At 35.4% G+C, this 26,668-nt stretch overlaps 1 non-coding gene across 1 annotated transcript; it reads left to right on the plus strand.

The window, feature by feature from the left end:
• The first annotated feature begins 2,107 nt into the window (after positions 1 to 2,107).
• On the plus strand, positions 2,108 to 2,214 carry LOC145560986 (small nucleolar RNA R71). Its single transcript, XR_014093572.1, has one exon. It is a non-coding gene; the product is annotated as a small nucleolar RNA R71 (small nucleolar RNA).
• The last annotated feature ends 24,454 nt before the right edge of the window (positions 2,215 to 26,668 follow it).

The raw sequence follows: 26,668 nt of genomic DNA on the forward strand, positions 1-26,668 counted from the left end.
TAGGGTTGAATGCAGGGCTTATAGTTGTCCTCTAAATGTATCATGTGCATACAAAAATCAGGGCTAATACCCTTAAGATCATCAATACTGTACCCAATTGCTCTTTTATGGGTTTGAAGAACCTCTAGAAGTTGGGAAGTTTGTAGGTCATCAAGTGCAGTACTGATGATCACAGAGTATAGTTCCTGCTCATTAAGAAAAATATATTTTAAATGAGAAGGGAGAGGTTTTAGGTCAGGTTTCTTAACCTCTGCAGGTTTTGATTCCTGAACTAAATTCACTACCTTCATGGTCTCTTTGGGGTCTAGCTCTTCTAGGGAAAGAGCTTTTTCAATGGCATTTACTTCATTACCCCAGACACTTGCATTATGTTTAGATAAATCTCCACAAAGAATTTCCTCCAAGGGATCCCTTGCAAGAACCTGTGGTAGGCTATCTTCACAAATATCATCCACTATATCAATCACATCAATTAAACAACAATTTTCCTCTAGCATAGGTCCTTTCAAAACTTTCCCTAAATTAAAAGTAACATTATCATCACCAACAGAAAGGGTTAGTTTACCATTTTTGACATCAATAATGGCTCCTGTAGTGTGGAGAAAAGGCCTACCTAATATAATGGGAAATTGTGTATCCTCGGCCATGTATAAAACAACAAAATCAACAAGGATAAAAAATTTACCAACTATGACAGGGACATCCTCTAACATACCTAAAGGGTACTTAACAGAACGATCTGCCATTTGCAAAGTTATATTAGTAACTTTTAAATCACCCAAATCAGACGATGGCATAACACTAACACTAGCACCCAAATCACACAAAGCTTTATCAATAAAGACATTACCTATATGACAAGGGATAGAAAAACTACCAGGATCCTTTAACTTATGAGGGGATTTATTTTGCAATAAAGCACTACATTCCTCTGAAAAAGGCTACAGTTTCCAGCTCATCAAAGGCCCTTTTCCTAGTCAAAATATCTTTCATAAACTTAGCATATGCAGGAACCTGAGTGGTTAAATCAGTGAAAGGAACTGTTACCTGCAAGTTGTTCACAACCTCTAAAAACTTACCGAATTGTTTATCAAACTTACTCTTCAATTGTCTATTGGGGAATGGTAGTTTGATAATGGGCTCTGCACATCTCCTCCCTTATCCTGAGATTTACCCTGCAAAGAAACATTAGAAGGGTTAGTATCTATTTGTAGCCCTGCAGGGTTAACAGGATTAGCATTTGGTATAGAGGAATCAGGATTAGGAACAGGTCCATATTCCTTTGGCATAGAAGGTCCATCATAATGTGAACCACTCCTTAGAGTGATTGCATTGGCATGATGTGTGGGATGGATTGGTTGCGATGGTAGAGCTCCCTACTGACGGGTTTGTAGGGTAGATGAAATTTGCGCAATTTGATTATTCATGATTTTATTGTGAGCTATAATTAAATCAATTTGTGCATCCCTACTCTCCATATGCTTTTGCATATTTGTAAGCATTGCTCTAATTTCTGTCATAGCAGGGTCAGAAGATGAGGAGGGTTGTGCTTGGTTTTTCTGGCCAGAATTAGGATGGTAATATTTCTGCTGTGGTGGAGGTTGTTGTTGTGTTTGTTGTGAAGGTGGAGGGTTTTGTACATTTGTACTCCGGTAAGAAAGATATGGATGGTTCTGAAGGCCAGGATTATAAGAGTTAGAGTATTTTATTTTGCCTATAGGTTTGAAAGGCATTAACTTGCTCCATGGAACTCCTACAATCTTACTCTTAATGCCCTACAATTCCACAATTTTCACAGAAAGCTTCATTAGCAACAACAGAAACATTAGCTACAGAGTTAGGAGCAACAGTAAGAGTATCTAATTTCTGACAAATAGATGTTAACTGAGCTTGCAAAAAGGATACAGAATCGACATTATGCTTTCCTTTGTTAGCAAACCCACTCAAATTCTCGTATTGGGAATTGTGTATTTCCATATCTTTGATAACCTGTCCTGCATCTTCCACATTAAGATTCATGAATCTCCCACTAGCTGCAGAATCTAGAACCGATCTAGATGAATTTCCAAGTCCATTGTAAAAGGCCTAGATTAATTGCCATTGTGCCAGATTATGGTGGGGGCATTCTCTCTGTAGATCCTTGAACCTCTCCCAAGCCTCATATAGAGTTTCATCGGCCTCTTGGGCAAAGTTCTGAATAGCACTCCTTAGTACAGCTGTTCTCTCTGCAGGGTAATATTTATTATAAAAATTCAAGGCAAGAGTTTCCCAATCAGTAATACCAAGTGCAGTTCTATTCAAACCATTAAACCATAATTTAGTTTTTCCACATAATGAAAAGGGAAAAAGAATCTCCCTGATTTGGTCCTGCGTGACCCCAGCTTGTCTAATGGTGTTGCAATACTGGCAGAAATCTGCAATGTGAAGATTAGGATCTTTACCCTTAGCCCCACTGAATTGCTTCCTCTCTATCATTGTGATAAATTGGGGTTTGATTTCAAATTGCATTCCATCGAGGGCCGGAGTGGGAGTAAGGTGTGGAAAATCTGTAAGCTTTGGCTGCGATTAATCACTGAGCTTCTTAGGCATCGCCATCTCTGATCCTGGATCTGAAGGAATTTCTGAGTCACTGGAATCAGTTGGAGGGTCTCTTCCATTATTGTCTTCCTCAGAGCCCGCCAGGATTTGTCTGTAGAGATTCTTTTGTCTATGGAACGAGCGCTCGATCTCAGGATCGAATGGAATGTAACCTAATCTGGAACACCTGGGCATAAACAAAGAACTAAAAGACAAATATAAGAATTGCCTCAAAGAACTAACGTTCTCTGAGACAAGAGGGGACAATCTAGACTACAAAAATAATCTGAAAATAAAAATAGAATCGTTTCCCCGGCAACGGCACCAAATTTTTACAGGCTAAAGTCGTAATCACCCAATCAAAAATAATACCTAAATCCACTAACTATGTAGATAGGGAAGAAGGGTCGAACCATAGGGAAACGAGTTAATTTATTCCTAATTAATCAAAATAATCTAAATTATCAAGTAACCAAATTGTTATTATAAAAGGGAACTAAACTACTAAGAGTAAAAGTGGGAAGGAATAAAAGTAGGAAGAAAATCAATGAAATAAAAGCCTAGGGCATAGGTTCACAAATAAACAATATTCCAGGGTAAAACATAACAATTAATCATCAATGCATCAATTAATCAGATCATAAAGGGCTTTCGCTACGTATTACAATCACAGAGATAATTTACCGGTATTAAATCTCATCTCTCGAATCTCGACTTAACCATTTATAAATTAGTCCGCCTATGGAAACTAAGCCTAAACATCAATTCTCATCTCTCGAATCTCAAATCAACATTGCTAAACTCATACAATTAAACCAGGCATAATCTAATTGCATAGCATTAAATCAATCAATAGGAAAATAATTAAGCATTAACAATCAACAATCATAAATTACCCTTTCATATTATTTATTGGATCCCCATAAACCCTAGAAATAAAACTACTCACACATAATTAAATCTAAACTAAATAAAGAAATTAAACAAGTCATAAGAGAATAAAGGAATAAAATTGTTGAAATTAATAAAGAAATCGTTACCAAAATCAATGGAACTACAAAGTTGAGTCAAGAACAAGAGTAAAAGTTGAGAGTAATCTAGAGAGAGAAATAATATAAGTAGAGAGAGAAAATCTAAGAAAAGAGGTAAAACAAAAATATAGTACTAAATCATACTTAAACAAACTCTAAAACACTCCTAAATAGAAGCTAAGAATTCGCCAAATCAGCTGCTCCAGAAATACGCGCCCGATCGGGCGAAGGGCCGCCTGTAGAAACCCATTTGTGTCTCCCCAAAACCAAACCCGGTGATGAGTACCTTTCGCGTCGAATCATAATCGAATGAAGTGAAAGTGTGGAAAATTTAGTGTTGCGGATAGTTTTAATTTCTTTTCTCTTCTCTCTGTTTTTAAAAACTTATTTTAAGAAAACAGACAATCCAGTTTTGTTGGTCCATGATATGGGTCCAATAGTAGTGTAGTTGGATGGGGCTTGAAAATAGCTTTCCAACGATATATTATAAGCCCAATTCCGATGAATATTGAGGAAGTTATGGCCAATTTACTAAACTGGGCCCGGTTTGAGCCTTATATGCGGCCCAATAATCTAGGGGAGGGCCTAATATGGATTTATCATTCCTAATGCAATTAGGAATGGTTTTAGTCTTCTAGATTCTTCTAGAAGGTTCTTTTCATTCCTAATTCAATTAGCATTGATAAATTGACTTTTGTTGACTTTTCAGAGTTTTAATTAGAATCAAAGAACATATTTTATGGAAAATACGATTTTATCCTCCTATACGGCAATTTCTATCTGATTTTAAGAAAACGCATTAATTTCTGAATCAGCGCCAAACGCCAGCTGTAGCGCCTGGCGCTAATGTTGGCGTCTGGCACCAATAGCCAGCGTTGGCGCCAACATCGTTTTATGTGCGCCAGAACTCTGTTTTGATATTTTATCTTTTTGGCTGATTTACTCTATAAATAACGTGCTAAAAACTCCGTTTTCGATAACCAATTTTCATTCATCTACAATTTACCAACTCTCATCAAGATTTTCTTGATTACTCTCTCTCTCTCTCTCTCAGCTTTTTCTAAACTAGCTTCTCTCAAATATAAAAATTTCACATTCATTAGATCTAGATCGACTAGCCATATTCGAAGTTGCCTTCACCCTAGACGTAAAAGGTTTAATTTCTGAGGGTTTGGTCCCAAATCTCTCTTTCCATTAATTTTTAATTTAATTGTTTTAATTATTATTTTCCATGAAGTTACTAACGTGTGTATTTTGTTATTAGAAAGAGGTACGAGACATCAAAGTAAGTACTTTAATGGTTTTCATTGATGTTATGATATAGAGTTCATGCTTAGGTTGTTATTTTGATTCCTAGTATCATGTCTAGGGTAACTTTAATATTAAGTATGATTAAAAGTATGATGCCTTTTATGTTCTTCCTAATATTTATGATTGTTAGTATCATGTTAGGGCTAAATATATGATTTTTATTGCTTAGTGACATGCTAGGGTTTGTTATTAATCTTGTTAGTATCATGCCTAGGATCTTGCTATTATTATGCTTTAACATGATAATTGTTATGATTATAATTATTATTATGATGATTATTTATTATGTTGCTTGATATATTTATTGTTATTGCTTGATCACGCATTTTATGCATGTTTAAAGGGAATTTGTACTTGTAATCACGCTTATATATATAAGATAATTAATAATCTTGTTTAGGGTTAATTATGATTATAATTCAAATGATCGCCAATAATAGATTTATTTGTGCATTAAATTCAACCAACATAGATAAACAGATTTAGGGTTAATCTTATTGCTTGTATGTTAGTCAGAAAGCGCACATGAATACGATCAGAAAAAAGTAGAGGCCTATTATTAGGGCAGGTTCAATCTCTTTTAGGTTGGATTTGTACCTTCATCCCCGAACCCTATTTGGTTCAAGACCTTATGGAGTTGACGATCTCTTGGATCGTTAAGGGGTGTAACCTTCACCCTGTAAACGGTTTACAAGTTCCTAAAACTTGTTGGCGACTCTTTTGCTCTATTTTCTTTCCCTTTGGACGCCACCATACTTTAGTGTATGATCACAGTGGGGTTCAAGCTAGGGATTAATGCTTGAAATATTCCCTACAGTTTTTGGCGACTCCACTGGGGAGGATTTCTATTTTAATTCCTAAATTTGTTTCGGCAATGATTTAGAATGAGTGGATGATACTCGGAACATTCTAAGTATTTCATGTGCGTAATTTTGATTAACATTATTGTCATATGCATAAAAAAGATCTCATTGGAAAGATCATCCGTAATGAGTTAAAAACATAGGATTTTACACGTAGGAAATTTGAGAAATATCTTTCACAACTAGGACCGAAATAACACTACGCGAAACTGGAAAATTTTATCGAGCACAGAAAGCTGCGGAGGCATGTAGGAATTAGCGTCAGCGACCAGAGCATTGGCGCCAGACATTTAACTGTAGCGCCAGACGACAGGCTTGTTGCCAGGCACTACAGCTAAAACTTGGCGCCAGTCTCTGTTTGCTGGCGCCAAATTCTTCCAATACCGAGCCAGAAATATGCGTTCTAATTTCGACTAGTTTTTTGTATTGTTTGCTCGATCCTACTTCCTCATTGAATTTTTTCTCACTTTTCTAAAACCCATATGTGTTCTACATATGGACATAACCTTCTGGGAATTCATGCTCCATCTACCTGATTTAACACTATGAGCAACAAAGGGTACATCCGAGAATGTTGAATTCACCAAACCATGGAAGCGAGTTTTTCTTAACTCGCGGTGTCCCATCCACTCGCGCCAACCCTTCACGGTTAGGCTTCCGCGTGGTGCATCCGGACAATTAACCATGGATCCTCTATTAACTAAACCATATCCCGAACTTTAGAGAACTAGAGCCATGGTTAGGTTGCAAACTCATTGCATCATATTGTGCCTACTTGACTAATTGTGCATTATTTGTTGTGCATATACTATGATTTCTTAACCGTTTGTTTGACTTGTGTTGAGATTTAATAAATTAATGACTTAAAGAACTTTGCCTAATTAATTGATTGATTAATTAATTTGAGTAAATAAAGTCTACTATTTTAATCAGAATTGACTTAGTACGACTTTAGGCATGCCCCTGTTGATTAATAACACCGAAAACAGTCTCAGATTGAAGCTCCAGCATTGGCGCCAAAATCTGAACTGTAGCGCCACTCTGTGGTGTGTGGCGCCTGGCGACAGGATTGTCGTCTGGCGCTACACTACACATTGCGACGCTAGTCCTGTCGTTTTGACGAATGTTCGGATTATTGATTGAGTCATCACCTAGTGTCTAATCAACCAGTTTGCTAATTAAGTCGGTTAAATTTCGCTGTCAATAATACCTTGTCAAGTCATTAATTGAGTCTAGTCACATAGTCTAGCCACATGGTCATGACACGAGTCTTAACATATCACCTACACTTACTAGTCTTAGCACGCACTTTGAGTATATGTCACCATGACCATGTCTTAGGTTCATGCATGAGTCAGTTTTTTCCGTCATTTAAGTTGGGGGTACATTCTATTCATAATTCTTCATATCCCTCCATCTACATCATTTTTCTTCACATTCTATTTCAATATTTCTTCACTTCCTCCATCCATTGCATGTTGAATAAAGTTTGAGCCAAATAATTAACAATAGATATCCCCAAATTTCTTTTCCACAGTACTTGGTCGAGGAGAAAAGGGCGATTAATCAAGGACAACCTCTTTATTCAAGTCTCACTTTTGGATAAACCAGTTCGTCAAAAGAGGAAGGCTAAAAAGATAATGGCAAGTCAAGAAGAGGCCAATGAACTTAGGAGTCAATTGAATAACGTGACTGAGGTGTTAAAGGCTTTAACCCTCAAAATTGATGACCCTGTAAAGCAACAACATATGAACCTTATGCAAGAAAGCTTAAGCAAGCTATCCAGTGACTATAAATTTCAGGGCATTAGTTCACAAGGGGTCTTGCTGGACAAGGAACTTCTTCCGCATAAGTTCAACGCCACTGACATCCCTAAATTCAAGGCAACAAATAACCCTTACTTTCATCTAAGAGCTTTTGAAACCATAATGAGTATTAAGGGTATTGATAAGAAAGTGTTCCCCTCTATATTTTCTCTATCTCTTGAGACCGTTTGTCAACAATGGTTCTTCTCCCTTGACAAAGAAAAAACCTCCACCTGGGAGTCCATAGCAAACGCTTTCATAGATAGATATAAGTGCAACATCCAAGACGAAACAGACCATAGACAACTCGAGATGTTAAAACAAAAGGAAAACGAAGGGTTCACGTCTTTCTTCAATAAATGGAGGGAAACTTCCGCTAATATGGTCAAGGCTCCCACCGAAAAAGAATCTGTGAGGATGTTTATCAAGAATATCCAAGGGAAGTATTCAAGACACTTAAAGTACCAACACAACTTGAATACTTTCAAGGCTGTCTATAATATAGGCATTGACATTGAAGATGACCTTCTGAAAGATAATAATGTGAGAGGAAAGAAGAACGACCATCCCTCTTCTTCCTCTCCCATTAATGAGGTACATGCCACGAACGCCTCTAAATCGCGAATCCAAAGGTCAAAAAGAGTGTTCACCCCACTTGGCATGAGTTATGAAACGGCTTTCGAGAAGCTACATCACAAAGGACTAGTCATGCCCATAGGGCCTATCAAAGATCCAGTTCCAGAAGCCAGGCCACCCAAGTGGGACCCTAATAAGTACTGCAAATATCACCAAGGAAAGGGTCACGACACTGAGGAGTGTTGGAAACTCAAAGAATCTATTCAAGATCTGATCGATAACAATGAAACTTTCGAAATTCTAGAGATCGAAGAAGATCAAGCATCATTCAATCCATCACTTCTTATCACACCTGTAGGAGAGCCCATGATCGAGACAGCTTATATGACCTCTCTCGATGAAGTGGCCATGATTGGGGAAGATGAAAGTCTTTTCTTAGATAATACCAGGGAAGACTCGTCAAGTCTAAAAGAGGACGTTCGAAAATTGCAAGATGTCGTTGCCATGCTCTTGAATGTGGTAGAAGGACTAGCAAATCGGGTGATGACCATCGAACAAAATCCTCGCCAAGAGTTTAATGAAGAACTCAATGCTCCTAAGCCACGAGCAAAACGGACCATTGAAGAATACACACCAATAGGAACGACTTACAATGAAGCTTTTGACTGTCTTCATGATCAAGGTCATATTCACTCCATTGTTCCCAGTCAAGACCCTCCATCTGAAAAACGTTTTCTCAATTGGGATCCAAATTCCTATTGTCGATACCATAAAGGTCACGGTCACACTACTGAAAAGTGTCTCGCCCTCAAGGATCGTGTTCAAGACTTCATTGATTCAAATCTCCTTCATGTTCCTCCGGGCGACAAGAAGGCCAAGATTAGTAACGATAGTAACAGTGGTTGTAAAGGGAAGAAGAACGACTATCCTTATTGTTCCAAAAACACCTACTCTAGCAACAGTGTTGGTACTTTCGACCTTAATGAGATCTTAGAATTTAGAAAGCAACCAAAAAGGGATTTTACCCCTATTGGAATTAGCTACGATGATGCTTTCGATCGACTCCATGCAAAGGGACTCATTACTCCTATTGGACCTCTTCAAGATCCCCCGCTTGAGAAGAGAGTGCCTAGTTGGAATCCAAATGTGCGCTGCAAGTACCATCAAGGTAGGGGTCATGCTACTGAGAGCTTTTGGAAGCTAAAGGAGGCTATCCAACATTTGATTGATAATAACAAGCATCCCATACCTCCAGTTAACAAGAAGAGCGAGTGATGATAAAGTAAACAACACAAGACAAGAGGCGAGCTTCAACGACGAGATTTCATGACATCTTTTTTTTCTTTTTCTCTATTTACCCTTTCCCCAATAAGTCTAGCATAGGCACCTTTCTTTTCCCTTAGATTAATTTTGTAGATTCTTTATTTTCCCTTTTAATAAAATGAGCATTTATTTCCTTGCATATGATCATTGCGTTGCATTGCCAAAAAAAAAAAAAATCATCGTCGAATGAAGCACAAGGTATACCAATGATTTGAGGCACCCCTTGTATCCACATCATATTACCTTTCACCCTTCAATTATACATCCTTTCTTCATAAACCACTTTGAGCCTCGTCTAACGATGGACCTTTTAGTTTTCAACCCATATCTACCTAACCTTGGGATGGGACAGTGTGCAACCTATGCAATTCTAAAAAAGGTTTGAGTGAATTCAAAAGATTAAAATAGCAAAAATAAGCAAAAAAATAAATAAAAGTGTATAAAAGGGTAAGTATTCTAATGTCTTTGATATGAAAATATCTTTGATATGAACACGTCTCAGATTGCGTCTCTTATCGAGTGCTCGGTACCGTGCCTGAGAAACATGAATTCCAAGTGAGTGATAGACCGCACGATCGGGATTGCCCACACTTATAAAATAAATGCTAAAGAAAAAAAAAAAGAGCTAAAAAAAAAAGAATAGAAACTCAAGCATAAAAAATATAAAGATTCAAGAGCAAGATTGCACACCTTGGGGGCTTATCGAGGGTCTTGAGCCTTTATCCCCTTTTTCTATAACCTTTAGCTTAACCACGTTGCAACCCCTTAAAAGACCTTTTTGAGGTATACACACACTTGTGCGAGGTTCGGCTAGAGCTACGTTCGGCCTGATTCCTAACGGATACGTAGGCAACCTCACATTGAGGTGCGGCCGTAATAAAAATTCATTCATATTCACATTCATACACCATGATCATATCAAGGGATCTCCTATGCTCATCCCTATTCATGTAGAGCTAGACTTGGGGGCTTGATCCCTACATCATTAGCTTACCTAGCCTAAGAGTCACCATCATTTGACTCTTCTTGAAATAATATTTTCCCACACACTTAGCTCTTGCGGCCTAACCTTAGTGTCACTTTCACACACATCACACATACATGACTAAATATACTTTCCCTTAGGAACCCTTTGTCATGAAATCTTCACATAACGCTGAAGCATGTATTGTCATGTCAAAATTGCTTATCAATCATCATTGCATCACAAAGTATGAAGTGCTTAGCCTCCGTGCCTAAGTTACCTAAATACTTTCATCATTGAGTCAACCATTGAGATAGCCTAGGATGAATTAATCCTTGCACCTTGAGAGATAGTATCAAATGACATTTGACTAAACTCATTCAACATGCCTTCAAAACTTCGATTCTTTTTTTTTTTCGCGTCTTTCTTTTTCGGGAGAAAGTCGGTACCCTCCACAAAAATGACGGAAAATTGTTGCTTTTTTGCATTTTCGAGTCGCACAATCAACACTATGCACACACGGGTCATGAGTCACACGTGTCATTTCACTTCGAGTCGAGTCAACCTCGAGTCAATCACAGCAAATCAAGTTTATACCTTGAGTCGTGAGTCAAACACGCTAAACCTTAGGTCAACCTTAGGATAATTAAAGAGATTGGCAAAGTTTTATAATCAAAAATAAATACAGGTGCAGCAGAATAGAGAAGACCCTACTCTAGCGCCAGACGAAATTATCTAGCGTCTGGCAATAGTTTTTAGCGCTTGGCGCTAGATCTCAGCGTCTGGCGAAAGAGTCAATTCTTGGCGCCAGAGATATTTCAGCAGCGACAGAGCTCGAAGCCTCTCGGAAAGGTGATTTCGACCTCATACAGCAATTTCGGGTTCCTTGGTACGCCAGTTAACCCCTATAAGAAATTTGACATGATTAAGTAGTCAGTTTGATTACAATCACAATAAGTGATCGACCTGATGAAAGATCGTCTCACTTAGCTTAAAGCGCTTAAGAATTGGCTCATCACGGAGACACCGACATACTGGTTTTAGCGGAAGCAAATTTCAAGCGAGCTTTAGAGATCGGCAAGCGTTGGTCTTCGGAAATTTTTCTTCGAAATATTATCGCAACAAACATTCAATCAAAGAAGCTCTATTGTTCAGAGACGCGTGGACATATTATCAAGCTCTTTGTTTAGAGACGCGTGGACATATCATCAAGCTCTTTTGCTCCAGAGACGCGTGGGCATCCTATTATCAAGCTCTTTTGTTCAGAGACGCGTGGACATATTATTCAAGCTCTTTTGTTCAGAGACGCGTGGACATTTCCGTCAAGATCTTTATTCAGAGACGCGTGGACACATCATTAAGAAGTTCATATTAAAAATAAATAAGGAAGCTCTATTGTTCAGATATGCGTGGACATATCCAAAAAAAAGGGAAACTCTTTGTTCAGAGACGAGTGAACATCAAAACAGCAGGATAGTATTCCCTTGGACGTGGAATATTATCAAAGCGGAAGAGGATTGTTTCAAGCGAAGCAATCTTCGATAGTATTCCCTTGGACGTGGAACATTATCAAAGCGGAAGAGGATCGTTTCAAGAGAAGCAATCTTCAATATTGGAAGCAGTTACAAGCGTAGCGGTTTTCAAGCAGGATGGCATTCTCTTGGCAGGAGGTCATCAAAACAACATAATGCGGCAGCAAATCGGTTACTTTCAGAGACGTGTGCTCGGCGGTGCAAGATACGCGTTTCTTAACTCTTTTATCTGTTTAACTAACGCTAGTTTGCATGTATCGGCGTTACAAGAGTGATTAAGGATCGCAGAACGTTCTGAATCATTCTCCGTCCCTATCGATACTTTGACTTTCGTTTTCGAAACTTGCGTTTCTCCAAACTCAGTCAAAGTGGGGGCTTCTGTAGACACCCATTTGTGTCTCCCCAAAACCAAACCCAGTGATGAGTACCTTTCGCGTCGAACCATAATCGAATGAAGTGAAAGTGTGGAAAGTTTAGTGTTGCGGATAGTTTTAATTTCTTATCTCTTCTCTCTATTTTTGAAAACTTATTTTAAGAAAACTGTCAATCCAGTTTGGTTGGTCCATTATATGAGTCCAATAGGAGTGTAGTTGGATGGGTCTTGAAAATAGCTTTCCAACGATATATTATAAGCCCAATTCCGATGAATATTGAGGAAGTTATGGCCAATTTACTAAACTGGGCCCGGTTTGAGCCTTATATGCGGCCCAATGATCTAGGGGAGGGTCTAATATGGATTTATCATTCCTAATGCAATTAGGAATGGTTTTAGTCTTCTAGATTCTTCTAGAAGGTTCTTTTCATTCCTAATTCAATTAGCATTGATAAATTGACTTTTGTTGACTTTTCAGAGTTTTAATTAGAATCAAAGAACATATTTTGAGGAAAATACAATTTTATCCTCCTGTACGGCAATTTCTATCTGATTTTAAGAAAACGCGTGAATTTCTGAATCAGCGCCAAACGCCAACTGTAGCGCCTGGCGCTACGCTTGGCGCTTGGCGCTAGCATTGGAGCCAGGCGCTAATGTTGGCGTCTAGCGTCAATAGCCAGCGTTGGCGCCAACATCGTTTTATGTGCGCCAGAACTCTGTTTTGATATTTTATCTTTTTGGCTGATTTTCTCTATAAATAACGTGTTAAAAACTCCGTTTTCGATAACCAATTTTCATTCATCTACAATTTACCAACTCTCATCAAGATTTTCTTGATTACTCTCTCTCTCTCTCTCAGCTTTTTCTGAACTAGCTTCTCTCAAATATAAAAATTTCGCATTCATTAGATCTAGATCGACTAGCCATATTCGAAGTTGCCTTCACACTAGACGTAAAAGGTTTAATTTCTGAGGGTTTGGTCCCAAATCTCTCTTTCCATTAATTTTTAATTTAATTCTTTTAATTATTATTTTCCATGAAGTTACTAACGTGTGTATTTTGTTATTAGAAAGAGGTACGAGACATCAAAGTAAGTACTTTAATGGTTTTCATTGATGTTATGATATAGAGTTCATGCTTAGGTTGTTATTTTGATTCCTAGTATCATGTCTAGGGTAACTTTAATATTAAGTATGATTAAAAGTATGATGCCTTTTATGTTCTTCCTAATATTTATGATTGTTAGTATCATGTTAGGGCTAAATATATGATTTTTATTGCTTAGTGACATGCTAGCGTTTGTTATTAATCTTGTTAGTATCATGCCTAGGATCTTGCTTTTATTATGCTTTAACATGATAATTGTTATGATTATAATTATTATTATGATGATTATTTATTATGTTGCTTGATATATTTATTGTTATTGCTTGATCACGCATTTTATGCATGTTTAAAGGGAATTTTTACTTGTAATCACGCTTATATAAGATAATTAATAATCTTGTTTAGGGTTAATTATGATTATAATTCAAGTGATCGCCAATAATAGATTTATTTGTGCATTAAATTCAACCAACATAGATAAACAGATTTAGGGTTAATCCTATTGCTTGTATGTTAGTCAGAAAGCACACATGAATACGATCAGAAAAAAGTAGAGGTCTATTATTAGGGCAGGTTCAATCTCTTTTAGGTTGGATTTGTACCTTCATCCCCGAACCCTGTTTGGTTCAAGACCTTATGGAGTTGACGATCTCTTGGATCGTTAAGGGGTGTAACCTTCACCCTGTGAACGGTTTACAAGTTCCTAAAACTTGTTGGCGACTCTTTTGCTCTATTTTCTTTCCCTTTGGACGCCACCATACTTTAGTGTATGATCACAGTGGGGTTCAAGCTAGGGATTAATGCTTGAAATATTCCCTACACCGCCCGATCGGGCCTGCCTTTTTCTTCGCATCCTCTTCTAAGAATTCGCGCCCGATCGAGCTAATGCTCACCCGATCGGGCGCGCCTTGCTAGCAGCACATAGTTGCGCGCCCGCCCGATCAAGCGTATGCTTGCCCGATCCGGCCCGATACCACCTCAAGACTTGGACTTTGATTCTTAGGCCCAATCCGGATTTCCTCTTCGGGTCTTGAATACTTGGTCCAAATGCTCTGGTATCACAAATACCGAGTCGTTAATCACCGGCTTGATGACTCTAACCGGCCTTGGGCTTTAAAAACGGTCGTGCTCCTCTAATGTCCATAGTTGCTCCATGAAAACCCGGGAAAATGCTCCAAAAGTGCAATTTCCTACAAAACTCAAGCAAAACTACAAAAACACTAGAAAACACCAATTAGTAGTAAAAGTGGCTCTAAAGAGCTAAAAACACTACTAATTATGACCAAGGGACGGGGGTTAAATACTATATAAATTAGACACATCAATGAGCAAATAACTTTACCTTAACGCATGTAGGTTACTTAAATGAGAAAAAAAAAGAGTTACTCTCTTCAAATAAATGGAATCATTCTTTCTTATTTTTAAAATAAAAGAATAGGGGTTACTCGAATGAACAAATAAGGTTACTTATTTCAAAACTACTTGATTTTACTCATATAATAAATTTAGGCTACTTTTGTGGACGAAATGGGGGCTTCTCTTATGATTAAATGAGGTTACTCATACATATTAATGAATATTACTTTTATAAATCAATGTGGCCACACTGTGTGGCTAGCCACATACAAAACTTACCCCGTTAGGGGGGAAGTACTAATGCATAACTGTTATGTATAAGAAAATATATAACGAGTCCAACTGCGAATCAAACTAATATCACTACAGGCCACAGTGATATATTTTTAAGCCTTAGTTGCACAAATTAGTTATCCAGTAATATTAGGCTATTTCTCAGTAATAAAATAATTTAAAAACTTCAATCTTCAGTGATATTCTTAATAGTTCTAGTATTAGAAAATTACTATCCAGGGATATAAATTCAGTGTTTAGTAGTCGATAGTTTTTAAAGCCAATAAATTCTCTTATCTTTATAAATTCTCTTAATAATCTAGTAGTTGCGACGATTTGGTATCAGAGTCATATGGTTAAAAGCTAAATTAAGGCATTAATAATTAAGTAAAACTGGAGAACACTAGGTCCTCTACTGAGTGTAAGAAACCTGATTTTGAGCATTATTATCATATTCCTGAAAATACTAATAATTTTGGCCCAGTCCTTAATTATATAGTAGATCAAATTGGCGAATTAAGATCGAAAGTTGATAACATACATGCTCGTTGTATTAATATAGAAAATAAGATATCAATAACCACAACCGATATTAATAAAAAAGTGAGCGACCTAAACGAACAGGTTAAACAAGTTCAACTTGCTTTAACAAACGAAGTTAGGCATCAATTTGGAAAAAAAGTATCACCTAATAAGGAGAAAATCGTCCCATATAAATATAAATATCCTTTCAAAATCTAGATAAAAATAAAAAGTTTACTGTAACACTCCCTACAAGACCTACTAGTAACCAAGAAAAGAATGAAGAAACTAAACATGAACCCTCATCTTTAGGAGAAAACACTAAATGAATTACAAGTCCTATTCGACAAAGAAGAAGACCCTAATAAGCTTAACGAAATCATGAACTTAATTTCTAAAAAAGGGATTACTTCTGATAACGAAATAGAAGAAAATAATTATCTTACTTTAGTGGAAGATTTATATCAGCAAATGGGATTAATGAAGCTAAATGATCTTGACTTTATACCCATAGAAGTTGTTCAACAAAATATTGAAAACAAACTAGGAAAAAGAGTAATGGATAATAATGATGTTGGAGAAGAAATTATTAATATAAACAATGTTATCCAACGACCTAGGTACCAAGGAGAAGGAAGTTGCACACGACCAAGATACATACCAAGGAAGACTACCCAGTTTAGTGTCAAGGTTATGCCTACTCATATACCTAAACAAGAAGAAGTGACGCTTGAACCCATTAGTCAAACTGGTTATAAACTTAAATTAGACGGTGTAAGAGATAGCTAGACAAGATGTTTTAGATCAATGGAAGAAGAGTATGAGTAGTGTACTTAATTTAAATACTGAATGGACTTCAGAAAATTTCTTAAATTATATTGAACATAGTCTCTACGGCTGTGTAGAAGATTGGTACGATGGAATAGATGAAGAAGTGAAGAGTGCATTAAGAGCTAGTGAATCACCTACTAGAATGTTTAGGCAGTTATGTCAATATATTGAGTTAGAGTTCATTGGTCCTAGAGCCGATCCTAATGAGAAAAGAATGGAATATCAAAGAAAGTTAAGTAATTTATCCATCTGTAATATGAAATATGTTGATGATTACATTATGGAATTTGAAACATATTATTATAAAATTGGTGAAAATGAAACAAATCTTGGAATGTTCTACGAAAAATTACCCAGTCCTCTTAATGAAGAGATTAGTGAAAAATATCAAGAATGGAGAGAGAAATTTTTAGCTAGGGATGCCCTAGGTAATAGAATTGCTTTCCTTAGAAAATGGATTGAAAAGAAGTGTAGAGAGGTTGCAGGAACTCAACAAATGAAGAGACAAATTCTCACTTGTTGGGATTTTCCAAATAACTATGGATGCGAAAGAAAAAACTATAATAAAAGAAAGAGCTATAAGAAAAATAAATTTGACCGATCAAGAGGAGAAACCTATAAGAAGAAGTATTATAAACATAAATATAGAAAGCAAAGTAGGTTTTTCAGAAAGGCAACATATTGTCCTGAGAAAAAGAAAACATGCAAGTGTTGGTCTTGTGGAGAAGTAGGACATTATGCTAATGAATGTAAGAAATCTAATCATAAACTGATGGAAGCCTTAGGAAGTTGGGATTACATAGAAATACCAGAAGAAGAGGCTTTAGAATTAGCTTTAAGCAATAATAAAGGAATAGTAGAAATCGTAGAAGAGGAAAATGAGTATAATGAAGAACCTGAAGTTAGTGATGATGAAAATTATGAAGAAATAAATAACATGATGGAAGGAGAAGAATTAGGAAATTCAGAATCAGATGACAATGAGGAAGATAAAAGCAAAATGAAAATAGGTCAACTAAAAAGAGCTGAGTATTCATTTGAAGATAATGACCTAGATCAAGTAAACAAAGAAAGCTGGAATTTTCCCCAGATTACTAAAGATAAAATATTTAAAACTTCTTTCTTTAAGACTAGAACTAAATATGTATGTGAAGAAATGGAAGGAAGTATAGTAATCGAAGATTGTGAACAAAAAGCAGCCGAAAATAATATCATAAACTGGAAAAGTATTAAAAAACATAAAGAAAAAGGAAATTATAACTATATTTGTATTGGTGCAGTACAAGTATACATAACTCCTTTGCAAGATTTTGGCAAAGATGTTAAATGCTTGAGTTTTATTTGTGATATTAGACATAAAGAATTTTATGATCAAATAATTAGCGGTATCACATGTAACTTAAGTCAAGGAACGGTAAGCTATATATGTGAACCTAGATATTATGTGAGCTTAGAAGATTCCTTTGCGTCAAAGTTTTTAGCCATTAAGTTATTAACAGAAGGAGTGAAAATGCATAAAGGAACACGACCAATACAACTAAGATGGAAGGTGGTTTATAAGTTGGTAAACACTATAGACTCATCTTTTAAGAAACAAATAGTTGATGCTCAGAAATATGAGCAAGGAGGAGGTCCTAAGAAAAAAATTACGCCTATAAACGTAAATCCTAATGAAATTGAAATTGAAAAAACTTGGGAGGAACTATTTATGAACCCTGCAGTTAGTAATAGATCAAGTAAAATGTTAATTGATGAATCAGGACTACTTCATATTGGAATGAATACAAAACCTAAAATACAGAGAAATCTGAGTCTTAGAACACCAAGTCTAAGTAGACAAAACTCAACAATAATAAGAATGAAAAAACAAGGTGATGACAAGCCAGAAGAGGATGAAGAAGAAATATTAGTTCTACTAAAGAAAATAAATGAAAAATATGAAAGTAAAAAGGCCTTAAAACAACCAGCAAGACATAGCATTGATATGGGATCACGTTCTAATCTCGACTTAAATGAAGATCCAAATAAACCTATTGATAAAAGAAAGGTAATTGGATATAAGACCAAAACTGTGAGTGAACCAGTATATGAGGATGAAGTCAATATGCAAATGGAAGCTTATAATGAAATATCCAGTACTAATCCTAATAGTATTTATATACCAATTGATATATGCATTGAAGATTATAATAAATATAAATTATGTGCATACATTGATAGTGGTTGTTCTACATGTTTTGGAAAAAGATCATTATTTCCAGAATTCTTATGGAAAAAGGCCAAAAATCCTATGCAAGTTAGAATTGCTAATAATAGTGTCATGATGCATACGGAGATAATTGAAGATTTAAAAATAGAAATTGGAGGATTCCAATGTGTTATTCCTATTTTATGGGCAATTGATCAGCCTAGTCATGATATGATAATAGGAAATAATTTTCAAAGGTTATACTCCCCATGCACTCAAACTATTGATCAAATAATCTTTACTATTAATGGTCATTCTGTTCCCATACAGAAAATAACAAAGGCATATACTCATCAGACAATGGAATTTACGCGCAGCCAGCGTGGTGATAGGGTTACTCCTACACAACGAGAGGTTGCACTTAGAATTTCTGAGTGTGATTCATCATTAATATATCAGATAAATAAGCAACAAGAAAAACTATGCGAAAAATTATATTCAACGAATCCTTTAGAACATTGGGAAAAGGATAAAGCATTTGCTAAGATAACTCTAAAAAATCCCAATAAGATTATTAGAGTGAGACAAATGGTTTATACCTACCAAGATATTCAGGAGTTTGATGAACAAATAAAATAATTGCTTAATAAAAAGCTAATTAGGAATAGCAAAAGTCCTCATAATATTCCAGCATTCATGGTAAGAAATCATGCAGAAGAAAAAAAAAGTAAAGCTAGAATGGTTATTAATTATAAACAACTAAATGATAATACTGTTTTTGATGGCTATTATATTCCTAATAAAACTGTGTTATTTAATAGAATACAAGGAGCCACATGGTTTCTAAAATGGATTGTAAGAGTGGTTAATGGCAAATTAAAATGGAAGAAGAAAGCATTCCATTAACTGCATTTAGTGCCCCTCAAGGGCATTATGAATGGCTAGTAATGCCTTTTGGATTAAAAAAATGCTCCACAGATATTTCAGAGAAGAATGGATAATATTTTTAGAGAACTTAATCATTGTTGTTTTGTCTATATAGATGATATTCTAATATTTTCAAAAGATTTAGAACAACATAAAAATGATCTTAAAGCAGTAACTCAAAAATGTGCAGAGCATGGTATGATCCTTGGAAAAGATAAATGTGTTTATGCTAAACAAGAAATTGAGTTTCTAGGATTAGAAATTAAAGCAGGACAAATAATACTACAAAAACATATTCTAGAAAAGATTGAAAAATTTCCCGATAAAATTGAGGATAGAAAACAGCTAGAAAGGTTTCTAGGATGTTTAACCTATGCTTCTGATTTTAAAGAAAATCTTGCTTTATTAAGAAAGCCATTACAACAAAAACTCAAGAAAGAAATAACTTGGAATTGGAAGGAAAGTGATTCCAAAATTGTTCAAGAGTTAAAAGCTATGTGTAAAGACCTTCCTGTACTAACACTACCTACTAGTGAAGATGATTTAATCCTTGAAACAGATGCTAGTAATGAGCACTGGAGTGCTGTGTTAAAAATAAAAGAAGGAGAAAGACTTTGCAGATACAGCAGTGGAAGTTTTTACAAAGCTGAGTTAAACTATCCTACAATGAAAAAGGAAATCCTTGCAGTTATTAGAGGGATTGAGAAGTTTTTAATCTTCTTAGCCCCTAAACAGTTCTTAATAAGAACGGATTTCAAAGGCATACTCGGTTTTGTTAAAAAGAATTTGTCTAATATGCAAGCGCAAGGGAGACTCCTGCGTTGGCAATTATGGCTTAACCAATTCTCTTTTACTATTGAACATATACAGGGAACAAAGAAGTCTTTGGCAGACAGCTTGACCAGAGAATTAGCTAATGTCGTCCAAGAAGCTCAAGACTACACAAAAACCTCCTGTATACCAACTTCAAAAGATGGATGTAGAGAGGAAAACTCTCATTGAAGAGACCGAAAAGGCAATGGAGCGGGTTTCACCCTCCAGTTGGGCCTTAATGCAAGGCTTGATCATATCAGCAAAATAACGTTCGCGAGATGGTTTAATTAAGGGTTGCCATCGGGCAGTCCAAAGGTTATTGATGTTCGAAATAACAATTATGTTATTTCAGCTCATTCCTGATGTACAAAATACAATATTAAACAAAATAAGAGATAACGATTTTAGGACTTGGTACGAGTTGGTGGCTACAAGGTCCAGTAAATTCTTTGATCTTCGAGATCTATGGGGAGAAAGAGTAGAGTTTCCCAAAAACTTTAAAGTTGCATCATTGCGAATCTACCCATATCCTCTTAATAAAAATGCTCCATTCATTAGTATACATTACAAGGCTTGGGATTATGGAATGGTACATGATTTTTATGAATTCCCTACTCCTAATGACTCTTTCTTTCCAAGACTTACAAAGTTCCAGCAATACGCATTCAACAAGGTTCGAAAATATTGTGATGACAAAAAAGACGAATTTCGGTTAAGCGTAAAGGTACAATGTGCTAATATCAAAATTAAAGAAGGAAAAGTTAGTCCCCCGCATTACTTAATAGTATTTGGGGGAGTGAGGTATTGCAAAGATCCTATACTAATTCGTCAGAAGACTGTTAGAAATCCAACTGAAGCAAGAGCATTGGGATTTTTCTACATTTCACAATATCTTAATGATTTTATAAAAAGGAAAGAAATTCCTCTTGTCATGTTTCATGTTGGTAACACAACAATTGTGGCGCCTAACGAGATGAAAGAATATTTAGTAGATGGCATAAACAACACCGAGTCAATCTACAAATATTTAGAAGATATCGAAAGAGGAAAGTTTCCGTCATTTGAAGGCTATGAGTATCTGTTTGAAGCATTCATGAGTTGGGATGAAGAGTATGCAGCCAAATGTGTCGCAGACCTTTGTAGAGAGAATCCTATTTACGAAGACAGTAAAGATAGTGAAGGAGGCCTACAAGAAATGATGATGGATGAAATTATGAATGCACGAGCCCACACCAGCAATAATTCAAGGCATCTTTACTGTAGCCACGTTTTATTAATTGTTTCTGTCTTAAAGTATCTTTGTAAAAAGCAATGGTGTAGAAATTGCTTGCTGAGTCAGGATAAGAATCCTATGTAAGTTTGCTTCCCTATATAAAGGGACTTAGGCCAAGAAGTAAAGGCAGAGTTGGAAGAGTTAGCTAGAGAATTACTCTGAAATATTTAGAGAGTCCTCTAGAGAAAAATACTCACCTTAAGAGAAAGATTGGTTCTCCATCTCTCTTAAAGTAGAGAAAACTCTAGTTCAGCTTATGTCTGTTTAAGCTTTCAGTGTGTGTGTGTGTTGTAATATATGAGTGTTGTAATCTTTTCAAATTAAATAAAAGTTTCGTTCAAGAAGGGAACGTTATCCCCTTGAACCTTATATATCAAATGAGTTATCTTTCTGTTTAAAGTTCCATCATAAACACAATAAGGATTGTTTAATTATAGATTACGGTCTAAGGTAGGAAACGAAATAGATTTGTGCTGAGCCTGATCTAAGGAAGACAAGGTTGGAGTAAGCTACCTTGGTAAAGCCGGAAGCTTAGAACGCTGGAGGTTCCATTGTCGACTAAGTTCAGGTATTGGTCAAAACCCTCTAGTTAAATAATTATTATTGCGAAGCATGGTGGGCTATTATACTAAAAGTTAATTTATTTAGATATATAAGTAGTAGAGTTGTGATAATTAGTACCGTTAAAAGTCATTAATATCATCAGTGGTAAAATATACAGTATAGGTCATATTATTAATAGTTTCAGTAGTACTATAACAAGTTTCAGTTATTAAAAAAAAAAAGGGACCACTTGTTATGTATGAGAATATACATAACTAACCTCCCTTTGGAATACCCCCCGTTAGGCCCCGTTATTTAGAGCTGCTCTATTATGCTCTGCTAATTCCTTCTCTACTCTGCTCTGATCTACTCTACTTGAAAATAATAATTAATATTGAATTATTATTATAATAATTAATATTAAATATTAATAATTATAATAATAATAAAAAATATTTAATATTAATAATTATAATAATAATAATAATAATTAATATTTATAAATAATAATAATAATAATTGATTTTTTATAATAAAAATTAATATTTAAAGATAATAATAATAATAAATAAATAATATTTAATAATAATAAATAAATAATATTTAATAATTATAATAAATAATTATTATTTAATAATTATTATAATAATAATAATTAATATTTAATAATAATTGTAGGGAATATTTCAAGCGTTAATCCCCTAGTTTGAACCCCACTGTGGTCATACACTAAAGTACGGTGGCGTCCAAAGGGAAAAAAGATAGAGCAAAAGAGTCGCCAACAAGTTTTTTTTAGGAACTTGTAAACCGTTCACGAGGTGAAGGTTACACCCCTTAACGATCCAAGAGATCGTCAACTCCATAAGGTCTTGAACCAAATAGGATTCGGGGATGAAGGTACAAATCCAACCTAAAAGAGATTGAACCTGCCCTAATAATAGGCCTCTGCTTTATTCTGATCGTATTCATGTGCGCTTTCTGACTAACATACAAGCAATAGGTTTAACCCTAAACCTGTTTATCTATGTTGGTTGAATATTAATGCACAAATAAATCTATTATTGGCGATCACTTGAATTTTAATCACATTAACCCTAAACAAGATTATTAATAATCTTATTAAGCGTGATTACAAGTACAAAATTCCCTTTAAACATGCATAAAAGGCGTGATCAAGCAATAACAATAAATATCAAGCAACATAATAAATAATAATCATCATAAATTATAACAATTATAATAATTATAACAATAATAATAATAATAATAAAATCATAATCATGAATCATAAAAATAATCATGTTAAAGCATAATAATAGCAAGATCCTAGGCATGATACTAACAAGATTAATAACAAACCCTAGCATGTCACTAACAATAAAAATCAAATCTTTAACCCTAACATGATACTAACAATCATAAATATTAGGAAGAAAATAGAAAGCATCATAACAATCATATTTAATATTAAATTTACCCTAGACATGATACTAGGAATATCATAATAACATCATAAACATGAACTCTATATCATAATATCAATAAAAACCATTAAAGTACTTACTTTGATGTCTCGTACCTCTTTCTAATAACAAAATACACACGTTATTAACTTCAAGGAAAGTAATAAACAAAACAATTAAATTAAATAATAATTGAAAGAGAAATTTGGGACCAAACCCTAAGAAATTTAACCTTTCACGTCTAGGGCGAAGGCAACTTCGAATATGGCTAGGTGTTTCTAGATCTAATGAATGCGGAATTTTGTATTTGTCAAAAACTAGTTTAGAAAAGAGAGAGAGAGAGAATAAGATAGAGAGAGAATAAGAGAGAGAGAGAGAATTGGTGATTGTAGGTTGTAGATGAGAATTGGCGAATGATTATTGAAAACTGGTTATTGGTGAGTGAAAACAGAGTTTTTACGACGTTAGTTATAGAGAAAATCAGCCAAAAAGATAAAATATCAAAACAGAGTTCTGGCGCACATAAAACGATATTGGCGCCAACGCTGGCTATTGGCGCCAGACGCCAACATTAGCGCTAGGCGCCAATGCTAGCGCCAGGCGCTACAGCTGGCGTTTGGCGCTGATTCAGAAAATCACGCGTTTTCTTAAAATCAGATAAAAATTTCCGTACAGGAGGATAAAATCTTATATTCCTCAAAAATGCTCCTTGATTTTAATTAAAACTCTGAAAAGTCAACAAAAGTCAATTTATCAATGCTAATTGAATTAGGAATGAAAAGAACCTTCTAGAAGAATCTAGAAGACTAAAATCATTCCTAATTGCATTAGGAATGATAAATCTATATTAGGCCCTCCTCTAGATCATTGGGCCGCATATAAGGCTTAAACCGGGCCCAGTTTAGTAAATTGGTCATAACTTCCTCAATATTCATCGGAATTGGGCTTATAATATATCGTTGGAAAGCTCTTGTCAAACCCCATCCAACTACACTACTATTGGACCCATATCATGGACCAACCAAACTGGATTGGCTGTTTTATTAAAATAGGTTTTCAAAAACAGAGAGAAGAGAAAAGAAATTAAAACTATCTGCAACACTAAACTTTCCACACTTTCACTTCATTCGATTATGATTCGACGCGAAAGGTACTCATCACCGGGTTTGGTTTTGGGGAGACACAAATGGGTGTCTACAATAATATTTAACGATTATAACAATAATGAAATAATAATAATAATAATAATAATAATAATAATAATAATAATAATAATAATAATAATAATAATAATAATAATAATAATAATAGTGATAATAATAATAGTAATAATAATAATAATAATAATAGTACTAATAATAATAATAATAATAATAGTAATAATAAAAATAATAATAATAATAATGCAGTTATAACAGTGGCGGAGCCAGGAATTTCAAACCGGGGGTCAATAAAAATTCTCTTAGTTAGACAAAAATGTTGGAACATACATATACTTAAATTGTTAAAGTATTACAACTCAAAATTTCCAAAATACAGAGTACTCATTAGTCTAAATAATCCAACATCATGTACAAACTCTTCCTCCATTAGTATATGCTTATTGGTTTATACAACAAATCCTTAAAGGAGGACCCATCACCATTGCTCTAGCTTATGTAGTATTAATCATTGAGCAAAATAAACCTATATAAAGAATATTTTTCTAACAAAGTGGGGGGAAAGTTGTCCCCCTTGTCCCCTTCTGGTTATAATAATAATAATAATAATAATAATAATAATAATAATAATAATAATAATTAAAGATGGGCATCATGTCGTGTCGTGCTCTCGCGGGCCGTGCCTGGCCGTGCCGGGGTGGTTAGCGTGCTATGCCGGCTTCGCGGCGGGCCGTGTCGTGACGTGGTTAGGGGTGTGCACCACAGCACGGCCTACGTGCCCGGCGGGCCGCACCGCGAGCCAACCCGTTTTTTTAAAATAATAAATGTAAATAAAAAAACGATATATATATTTGTAACACCCCAATAATTCTCTCTTTAAACTTGTGAGTAACTTGAACAATATTCCAGAGAATTACTAGCGTGCTACCGCCACGTATTCAAACGTTAAGGCTATATCAGAAAATAGCAGCGGAAAAACTAAATCAGTTATAAATAAGTTTCAAAACCAACAACCAAGACCAAATTAAATCTTACAACTTGGAACCATTAAGGACCTTATTCAAAACTCAAACCAATAGAAGTAGTATGAAAGTAAAATTGAGTTAATATAACTTCAAAAGTAATTAAAAATAAAAATAAGAAAAGCAACCAACGCTCCACTCAAGATCCCACCACCTAGATACGAATGATGCATGTGTAAGAACCTGTGGTTAATCTGCTCCCCAATATTACAAGTGTAAAATTTGGATCGTCATAGGGTCATTGAAAGGCGAAGGCCATGACCAAAGAAAGACACACAAAGCACGCAATCAGCAAAGCTGAGTACATACAAGCTGCGAAACATAATAAGAAATCCCTAGCATGCTACTAATACTCAATCATCACACATCATTAATTTGTAGACTCAACACATGACTCAACTATCAATTTACTAAGACTCCACTAGTTAAAAGTAGTTAACTCATCATTTTTATTCATTGGATTAAGCAATAGACAAGGTTGTCCAACCCTTGCTCCATTTGGAACATCAATAAAAGAAAACCACATGCCTCCTTTCGGAAACATCAATAAAAAATCCAACGACCATGGGCGCGACTCCGTGACCGTAGCTAGTATGAGATCTCATCTAACTCCTAGTTTTGAAAAGTATTTGAATTGAGAAACTCGTAAATTAGACGGTCTCGAGAAAAGTGCACGATTAATACCCCGTGTACCCCAACCCCTGATTGTCATTACTCCAAGTGTGCACAAATCCGGAGTTTTATTGCTCATCCATCTTGCACTCGAGAAAAGTGCACGATTAATACCCCGTGTACCCCAACCCCTGATTGTCATTACTCCAAGTGTGCACAAATC

The sequence above is a fragment of the Chenopodium album genome, chromosome 9 (assembly GCF_948465745.1).
Source record: "Chenopodium album chromosome 9, dcCheAlbu1.1, whole genome shotgun sequence".
NCBI lineage: Eukaryota > Viridiplantae > Streptophyta > Magnoliopsida > Caryophyllales > Amaranthaceae > Chenopodium > Chenopodium album.